The 10,734-nt window shown below is 40.8% G+C and overlaps 1 protein-coding gene across 1 annotated transcript in view; it reads right to left on the bottom strand.

The window, feature by feature from the left end:
• RNF144B (ring finger protein 144B) overlaps positions 1-8,804 on the bottom strand; it is a 143,547-nt gene extending 134,743 nt beyond the window's left edge. The window contains exon 1 of the mRNA XM_081146078.1: positions 8,611-8,804. The gene's annotated coding sequence lies outside the window, so the exon portion shown is untranslated. The remainder of the gene's footprint in view (positions 1-8,610) is intronic.
• Positions 8,805-10,734: the final 1,930 nt, after the last annotated feature.

Below are 10,734 nucleotides of genomic sequence, written 5' to 3' on the forward strand. Positions count from 1 at the left end.
GTTTATTCTGCCAGCCCTGCTCCTCCTCTGGGACTGCACCACGTAGCATAGTCACCCTGAGAGTTATCTTTGATTCCTCCCCCCTCTCACCTGCCAGATCCAATCAGTCACCAAGTCCCATTAATGCTATTTATAAAATATCCTTCCTCTCTAGCCCCTCCTCCCATCTCCTCTGCCACTGTTTTCATTTAGGTCCTCATTGACTCTTACCTGTGTTTTTAAGATAGGAGAGTGGAACATACTTATATGCTAATGGAAGAGTCCACAGAGAAGAAGAGATTGAAAATATTTGAGAAAAGACCTCTGGTGAAGCCTGACCCTTAAAAGGAGAAGGAGAGATGGAACCTTTAACCCAGGAAAAAAAGATACATCTTGGACAGGAAAAGAAAAGCTTCACTATCTGAGATACTGACTTTCTCATAGAGTTAAATTTACTCAGCTTTTTAATGTTAATATTTTCTTCCTTTTCTGAAACAAATTAAGAATAGATGGTAGTATTTTTGCTATTGTTGTTAATCTTTACCCGAGGATATTTTTTTCCATTGATTTTTTTAGAGAGAGTGGAAGGGAGGGAGGAGGGGGGAGAGAAAGGGAGGAGAGAGAGAGAGGGGGAGAGAGGGAGAGGGGGAGAGAGAGAGAGAAACATCAATGTGAGAGAGACACATCCCCGACCAGTTGCCTAATGCATGCACCCCGACTGGGGATAGGGCTGAAGATGGAACTTGCAACCCAGGTATGTGCCCTTGACCTGGAATCGAACCTGAGACCCTTTGGTGCATGGGCCAACACTCTAACCATCGAGCGACACCAGCCAGGACAAGATGGTAATATTTTTAATGTCCTTATTTGAAAAATAATTAAACTTGGCAAATTTTCAGTCCCTAAATTTTTCAATTTTATTTTGCTATTTCGTCGAGTCCAAATCCAATTCTGCAATCCTGAGTATCTGCCTAGCTATTGACTTATCTCTCCTATCTTTTCCCTTTCTCCTAAGGGCTAAACTTTTTATTGGCTGTTTACACTTTCCTGTCTCCCTTACTCTCATTAATCATTGCACTGCAGTCTTCCTTCCAGCCCTGTGTTTCTTCTAAAACTTCCTGTGGCTGAGGTCACACTAATCTAATTGCCAAACCCAGTGTAACTTCACTGTCCTCATGACGCTAATGAGCGTTCCTTTCATCTTAAATTTCTAAATTCCCTGTGATTGTCTATGTCCCTCTCTCCTGATCTTTGTCCTTCCCTCTGTCCACTCCTTCTCAGTCTCCTTCTGCTGGCCTTTCCTCTGTGTCCTCAGTTTCATTGTTGACGGCCTTGCTCCCCACTCTCCAGGAGCCATCTCATCTCTGCCTTCTACCACCATCTGTGTTCTGACAATTCCTATATAATTACCTCATGAAATATGTATCACTCTATGAGATAAATATTACCTTTTCCAGGTGAAGGAAACGAGGCTAAGAAAACTAAAGTAATTTGCAAAGTTTCCATGATTAGTGGTAAGAAACACATTTAACCCACAGCCATCCAAATCCTAAGGCCATGGCCCTTTGACTCTAAAGTAACAGTGTTAAAGATGAAAAAAGGTAATGTATAAAAATGTTTAAAAACTGAAATAAAGGTTTCTATTTTAATGAATTTCTGACATTGCATAATAAAGAAAACTTTGTAAAGAGCCAAAGTTTCCTTCTATAATACCATCTGTCTCTTGCTCTCTCCCTTCTCTCTGAGGTGGTCAAGTAAACCACAGCACATTTCAACTTTTCCCTTCTCCTTTCACTGTTCTAGGATTCAACCAAGGATCCACACATATGTACAGGACACAGTTCAACTCTGGATTTTGGACTAATAGGGATTACTTCTCCAAGGTAGAACAAATAAACAAAAAATACTATGCATATGAAGAGACCGTATTTCAAAAGGAGACCCTTCTAATGAATTACCATAGATGGCCGTTATTTCTACTAAAATAAAGTTGCACAATAAAAACTTTTATGGATCTTCTATTTAGTGGATTCAATAAAAAGCAAAAGGATATCATCACTATGAAGCCAAAGGAGGTGAGCATAAAGCAGGAGGAATCTGAGATTAGGAAAGACAACTTAGGTACTAAAAATATTATTGCCAAATAAAAAGTTGCAATGGAGACAGTGAGTAACAGATTGGAAACAACTGAAAATCTAATCAAAGTAGATGATAAGTTTGAGAAATTCTATTGTTTAGAGAAAAGGCAAAACGATTGCATTTATTAAATAAAAGATGATATAGGAGATAAATACATAAATGTGTGCCAATTGTAAAAAGAAAAATATCAATAAAGAATAATCAGAAAAAACAGTTGACTGTTGAGATTAAAAAGTTTAACTCTTCAAATCGAAACTACTCAGAGAGTGCCAGGAAAAATTAATAAAACAGATTATCACCATGAGATAGTCTGGTTAAAAAAAATTAGTATTAGAGAAAAGAAAACAATGTTTTAGGCATCCAGACAGAAAAGCAGGTTACCTACAAAAGTAACTTCTTTTCTGCAACCCTAATGCTAGAATTCAGTCAACAATATCTAGAATATTGAGGTAAAGACTGCGACCCAAGCATTTTATATAAAGCAAGAAAAACAGAAAAGTATCCTCATCTACATAAGGCTTCCTGAAAACAATTTCTTAAAAACATTCTCAGGCCCGGCCGGGCGTGGCTCAGCAGTTGAGTGTCGACCTAGGATCCAGGCGATCGGGGTTCAATTCCAGGCAGGCCACATGCCCAGGTTGCGGGTTCGATCCCCAGTGGGGGGCGTGCAGGAGGCGGCCTATCAATGACTCTCTCATCACTGATGTTTCTATCTCTCTCCCTCGCCCTTCCTCTCTCTGAAATCAATAAAGATATATTTAAAAAACGAAAAACATTCTCTGGCCTTAGCTAGTTTGGCTCAGTGGTTAGGGTGTCGGCCCACAGGCTGAAGGGTCCCGGCTTCAATTCCAGCCAAGGGCACGTACCTAGGTTGCAGGCTCGACCCCAACCTGGGTATCTCTCCCCCTTCCACTCTCCCTGAAAAGCAATGGAAAAAATATCCTTGGGTGAGGATTAAAAAGAGAAAAATATTTTAAATTAAAACATTCTCAGGGACACACAGTCTCCTAAAAAATTACTTGAATATATACGGAAACAGGTTGTGATATGAATTTGAGGATGGAGGAACGGTAATACTATTAAGCTGGTATAAGCAGTAGAACAGCTTAAATAGAGTTAAGTCTAAATAAACTTGGTCAATATGGGCATAAACCTTAAATACAATGTCAAAAGTAATTCTTTAAATAGTAAATAAATTATTTCAGCATTTATTAATAATAATAAATTTGATTTTAATAATCCAAGATTATATCAACAAAAAACTAGGAAATGAAGAAGCTGGAGAGAGGTAGTAAAAGTGTCAAGTTTCTTATCTTACAGAATAAAAGGTAACAAACACATTTCTTCCTGGCATTGATTAGGGAAAATAAGCATAGCTAGGTAGCTAGCTAGATAGATGGATACACATACACACACACAAACAAAAACCTTAAAGGCAGTACTAGTTGGATTTTTAAGATATACCCCATACCTTTCAATCTATCAGAAGAGAAGTGAACAAATAAAATACAGTCCAGATAGCTAAGAAAAATGGTGAATAGCATGGGCAATTCTTATGACATTGTTAATTTTTTTAAGTAAATAAAAAGAGTGCATAGAAAAAAAAATCTTAATTATGTAACAACCTTCATACACATAAATGCTCAAATGCATAGTTAAAAAACTATGCCAAAGTTATGCCAAAATGTCAAATGTGGTTGTGTGGTAGGATTAGAGGGGATTCTGATATTTTTCTTTACACTCCTCTATATTTTCCAACACCAAAATGTAAAATCAGTCAGTTGTCACTCATGCTCTTTAATCTTTTTCATAAACCTACTTATAAACTTAAATACATTTATATGCAAATTTATACACAATATTCCAAATCTCCTTACTGCTTTCTGCTCACATGGTTTCTTAGAAAATATTTAAATAGTAATAGAGTGCTGAAGTGTACTAAAGGAGAGTATGATTTTAAGAAGAAGAAAATCAGAACTAATTAATTTTATGGGAAAGAAGTGTTAAGTCACGATAACTTACTTGAAATTATTTTTCTTTTTAAAAAATGTTTTAAATTACAGTTTACATTCAATATTATTTTGTATTGGGGGATACAGCATAGAGGCTAGACAATCATACACTTTACAAAGTGTTTCCCCTGATATTTCCAGTTCCCAACTGGCACTGTCTATAGTTATTACAATATTATTAACTGTATCTCCTATGCTGTACTTTACACCCATGACTATTTTGTAATTTCCCAATCCCTTCACCTTTTTCACCCAGTCCCCCAAACTCCCTCCCCTCTGGCAACCATCAGTCTGTTCTCTGTATCTATAAGTCTGTTTCTGTTTAGAGAGTTTATAAATCAGAATTCCACAAGGCATTTCTACCCTCTCCTGGGGAGGGGGGGGGGTGAGGAACAGAGTGAAGGCTGCCTGAGTTGCCCGCAGCAATGTTCCCAAACTGCAGTCTAGGAAGCAGGGCTTTGCCAAGGGTGTGGCCAAGGGACAACTGCTGTATGTACTAGACCTGGCAGTGGAGCCTTTCAAAGAGTTTACAAAGATTGTCTATGAACCAACTAATTCAGAGAATAACCTCTGCCTTTGGGGTTATGGAAGAAACTGCAACTGAAGAAAGGTGATGAAAGACTAACAAAGCCCTTTACAGATACAAAGACCCTCCCTTGGGGTAGAAGCTTCAAGGTTAGAGTTTAAGGAGACAACTCTTCACCTTTTAATGTAAGGCTGACTGTTAATCAAAGGCCAAAAAAAGATGATTAAAATGTATAGATTCATGAAACTAAAGGTAAAACATTTACTGCTAAATAGTTATATTTGTGTCAGATTCAGTAAGTAATATTCTTTATTGGGCAATGACTCTCTACCCTATCAGACTAATGCTCATTTTTTAATGAACATTTTGTAAGTTATCACTTTACTATCTTGAAATGAAATTCATAGAAAATATGGCCTAATTACATACTTTCTAAACCAAACAAGTATAACATCCTAACTATACTATAAAGGAGACATAAAAGAAAGTAAATTTAATAAAGTAACACATTTTAACTTACACTTGCTCTGGAAGGATGACACTGTAAGACAATTTCTAAAAAGCCTCGAAGGAATTGGTACCAAGCATTGGAGAATCACTTGTAAAAAGCAATGGGGAGTGTGGCAAATTAGTCATATTATAGATGTCTTGTGAATCACCAAAATTTTATGGAATTATAAAGAAAATATACCTTTAAAGACATTTTAAAGATATTTTAAATGTAGTGATTGTATTTAATCATTAAATCAATGTCAGAATGTTGAGCTCCATATACCAAACACACCTAAACTGAAATATAAACACATATGAAGACTTTATAGTCTTTTCAGAATTAGGAAATTTGTCAGATACCCCAAAATCATCATACTATCATCTATAGATTGAACCAACAGCTTGCACTAGTTAGGTGTTGAAAGTGGTATGTGTCCTTGGTCAAGATCCTTAGCTTCTCTGAATCACAGGCCTATGTAAAGGGTACCTGTGAGGGCTGTGAAGAGTTGTTTGTTTGTTTTTTAATTTATGTAAAGTACCTCAATAAATAAATGATAGTAAGTTGAAGCACTAGCAAGAATGCTTCTCTAGATTCTATATGGCTTAAAATTAGATGCAGTCTTTTTGGTGCCTACATATTAGGACCAATTCTTTTATAACTGGTGACAAAAGAAAAATGTCTCAACACCAGGATCTCGGGGAAAAGAGATTCTTTAAGATAGAAGATCTTGAAAGACAGGACATCAAGTGGGACTTCCAAAGTCAAGCCTTAGCTCAGTAGGGTGTTAAGGACTAGAAACTCCAAAGATTGTTTGCATTATTTCAGATGAAAATCTCTGGGGAGGGCTCTGAAGGCCAACCATTCCTGAAGCACTTGCTGATTTAGTAGGTTATGCTTTTCACAAGCCTCGCCACTGTACTCTGCTCGGTTTATATTCATCTTTCTTAGCGTACTCCTTTCCTCTGTCAGCCAGTTGAAGTAGCACCTCCCCCACTACTGTAATGAAAAACCTGGTTTAGAATATTTATCGCCTTTGTAAATGACCCACATTGCCTTTAGCATCACACTTTGAGTTTCATTGGAAATCTCCCTGAGATTTGCAATGTTCTTTGCTGCCATTCCTGCCTTATTGAACTCGTATGTAAATTCATCTAAAATGAGCAAAATCTACATTACTACAAGGACTGGAAAGAATATAAAATTTAATGGGTAGTCTCAAAGTATGGCTTATGACTATGAGTGCTTCAATATTCATCTGTAGAAAGAAATGATTAGAATCTAGATGACTTCTAAAGTGCCTTCCAATTTTAATACTCCATGACTATTATTTCTTCATAGTTGGATCATTGGGAAATTAACATAGCGATTAAAAAAAAAAGGCAATTTGTGATCTAGGCCGCACTAAGACTACTTTCTTCATAGCTAAAGGTATTTCTTAGAATACCGAGCTAAAAATGTAACTGCATTCTGCAACCAATGCAAACATGTTCTAATTGATGGGAGGGGAAAAAAATTCAGTCCAGAGTGCCTGCAGTTCCTCTGTGAGCTAGCGTGGCAGGGAGAGTGTGGGGTCAGTGAAGCATCAAGTTACAGACCAAATTAAAGGTCTGGAGAAGCGTGGCAGGGTCTAATCATCCACTGTGGAAGCTGCCAGAATTGGATCTACCACCCATACCCGCTCACAAAGGACTGCTCTACGTGTCCTAAACACACAGACTAAGGGCTTGTAACATGTCTTATTAAAAAGTCCTTCGGTTCCAAATAGATCTTTATGGAATTACTTCCTTGAAGTTTTTAGTTCTGTCATATTAAAATTTCCATGAAAAAGTAATCAAAACCTAATGCTTACAGTGTTCTGCCACAAAGAAAAATATTGTGGGTTTTTGTTCCTATTAAAAACATGTGTTACATATATATACATAATTATGTAAGTCCCAGAACCAGTGTACACACATATACACAAAAACCTTAGGGAAAAAATGAAAATAGTTTTGCCCAAGCCAAGAAAATTCATAATATAATTTGTAGTCTGTCCGTAACTCCCCTCATTAAGCCAATGCTTTGAAGAGGTCAGCAAGCAATGAATATTTCTGCATATTTTGTGACATAGGCTGCAAACCCTAGATCTACACAGATGAATTAAGGTCACTTAAAATTCAAACAGTATTTTCTGGAACTGGTTAGCTGAATCGTGTGCATCTGCATTATTTTTCCTATGGGAAAGTTAATTTTAGAAAGAAGAAAGAGTTTGCAAGGGAAACAATCACATTGGCTCATTACCTAGACAGTTATTCTTTTCTTAAAGTTCGAAATATCTCCTACTTTACAGAATGTCTCCTACTTGTCCTTAAAATCCTTGAAAGCAGGTACCAAATGCCACCCCTATTGCATAACAAACATCCCATTTCATTAAAAGTTGTGTGATTTCACATACCTACTTTATGGTATTTTTAAAAGTCCTTCACCTCAATTTTCCAAAAGACAAATAAAAATTTTTATTTTTCCTGGTAGTTACACTCTGAGAGTTGGTTAGGTACTTAGAATGGTTCAGGCACATATACGGATATATATGAAAAGCAGCAAATGTCCATCTATGACAAACTGCAAGACAGAGAAATGTTTAGTTATTTGTGTAAATTCAAATACAATATAATTTACAGACGCTCAACCAATTCAGGGCAGAAGAGCTCGGTTTAAATAATTAGGAATTTAAACAAGATCCAAATTCATTTATATGATCATTCCTCCTTCTGTTTTCTAGAGACAAGAGTCCATTTGGATCTCTAGCCGTAAAGGAGCCAACATGCAAGAATGCCAGTAGTGGCCGACAGCGGTCCAGTCAGCGCCAGCATGTGAAGGAAGACTTGCTGCTTCCCACCAGCACAGGCCTCATTCCCCTCTAATAACCAGAGGACTTGTGAGGGGTTCTTACCTTTTTAAAATTGATGTTTAAAAGCTAACTCTTTAATGAAGGCTCTTAGAAGTGGTATATGTCCCCACCATATAGCTGCGTTTCAGATGAACTTTAACCCTCCCTTCCCAAAACTGTCACCCCTTCACCAGTGGTCCCCCACCGAATTCGCCAACTTGAAGGAAACCAGCTTTCACTCCGTTTTTCTTCTCTATTCACACTGCTATTTAGAGCGCATCGCAGTCACCTAGAGCGCTTAATACACGGAGCCTGCAAACACACACACACACACACACACACACACACACACACACACACACGTGAGAGCAGGAAGGCGACGGGTCCTAAACGCCGCGGAGTTTAAAGGGGGGGTGGGGGGGTGGCGAAGGGTCCCAAGTCCCTGCGCACACCCCGCCAAGGGCTCCCGGGCGCCGAGGAGACGGGGAAGGGGCGAGGGAGGGAGGAGGTGACAGCCTGGGGACGCGGCGAGCCGCCCCTAGCCGCCGGCGGCCGCGCTCCGGACGGGGCTGCACCCCGCGCCCCTCCTTACCTTGCGCGCGCGGTCGGAGCGGGGCGCAGGGGACCGGGAGCGCGGGGCTCCGGCGAGGGCGCGCGCCGCTCGGGGCCCGCTGTCAGCTCCGCGCGGCCGCCGCTCCGGGTCTCCGAGGCTTTCGGGTCTCCTGCGACCGGTACGCGAGCGGGTCTCAGCCCCCTCGTCCGGCCCTGCCCCCGCGGCCCGACTCCCGCCCCCTCCCGCGGCCCTTCGCCGCGCTCCCCTTCTCCCCCTGCTGTTGATGCCGGGGAGCGGTGGCCCCTCTCGGATCCTGCCCTCCCCCGGCGCGCGCACGCACCGCCTCCCCCAGAAACGCGCTCTCTCAGCAGGGCGGCCGCGACTGGGGTCCACGAAATTCCGGGGCTGGGCAACCTCGGAACACCCTTTTATAAATCTTGATCTGCCCAGTGAGGCTGAAGATGGGCACCGCTTCCATTCACCCCCGCCTCTGTCCTCGTGTGTCTTAACCACAACATCACGTAACGCTTGATATTCGTGTAGATTGTGCTCTGAGAATCTCCTGCCAGTCGTTTTAATTTTTTTTCATAATAACTTCTTTTGTTTTATTGTTTTGAAAACGAAAACGGCCCCACTATTTAAACTTAGGTTGCCAGGACGTTAGATTGGCCTCCGGGGAAAATATGTTCAGCTGTACAAAACAGGGCAAGTCTCTTCTGCCAGCTTTGTCGATACCTGCCACCTGTCAGGGCTCCCAGGCAGGGCCAGAGCAGTGGGTTACCCCAGGCTTTGTTTCCTGAGCATGCCCTGAGCCTCTGCTCTCACTGAGGAGGGACGCAGCTCCGAAGCCAAAGTTCTGGGAGGGAACAGGTGGATGTACTCAAAGAGAGTTCTAATGGCCAGAGAGCTGGCCATGGCAGACCGTACTGAGGAACATAAAAGATAATGATGCTGGGGGATCCGTGAAAACATTGCTGTATCATTAATATACAGGAGCTGGAGTGACATAGTCCCTACTGGGAATGTGGAAGGTGACTAGTTAAATTGCATTTCATCCATTCATTCACCTACCCATGTACTATATATTTATGGAGTAGGTTAGAGACAGTGTAACATTATTAATAATCAGTCATGCTATAATTTAAGGAATTAACATGAAAAGCAACCAGTTTATTTCAGAGCCCTGATCATGCAAATACTTATTAAAGATTAATCAGATAACTTCTAATTTGTGGGCTGGAAAAAAAATGAATACTTACTGGAATTATCAGGTTTCTCTATTTGGCAGGAAGTGGGTATTGGAAGATAAACTCATCAAGTTATTGAAAAGGACCAGCTTAGATGACATAGGAAGAGGGGTAAGGGGAGGTTAGCGCAAAGACTCTGGCCTTCTTACACATTCCATCAATATTTATTGAATGCTTGCTAGTTCCAGCCACTGCTGGGTGCTAAAGATACAAGAGTTAATAAAAAAGGCAACATCCCCAACCTCACCACGCTGAACAGGGGAACAGACAAGTAAACAGGCTGCTAAAACTAGACCTGATGGAGGACAGCACACACAGAAGGCAGTATACATAAAGCCCAGAGGAAGTGACTTTTACACTGAGACCTGGAGAATGAGTGTCATTTGTCCAGGGACAGGAGGCTAGAAGGAGAAAGAGTTTTCCGGTAGGGGGCATAGCGTGGAGAGAGAGCCAGAGGTAAGAAAGACATGACAATTCAAAGAATTTAAAGAAGCTCATTACGGCTGGAGGATCTTTTCTTGCGGGTGGCACAGTGGGAGTGGCTGGGAGGAAGAATAGAGAGACAAGGCTAGAGAGATAAGCAGATGCCAGGTCACAGAGAGCCTTCTAGGCCATGTTCTCGAAATTGCACTTTATTCCACAGACAATGGGGGAGCATTGAAATGTTACAGGCAAGGTAATGGCGAAATCAGGTTTTTGCTTGAGAAAGGTTACTGGCTCCAGTAGTAGTCTATCTCAAACAAGGATGGGGTGAGGGATGAGAGAGAATCAGAGAGAAGCGCTCTAGAAGGGGCACAAGATCAGTGAATACTAGAGTATCAGTCTTCCTGCCTTTGTGAAATGTGAGTTCAACCCCATCACAAGTCCCTGGAGAGAGAAACTTTTCCTGAAGGTGTGGAGGGAGGGGAGTCAGTGG

Source organism: Miniopterus schreibersii (assembly GCF_964146895.1).
Source record: "Miniopterus schreibersii genome assembly, chromosome: 8".
NCBI classification, from domain to species: Eukaryota; Metazoa; Chordata; class Mammalia; order Chiroptera; family Miniopteridae; genus Miniopterus; species Miniopterus schreibersii.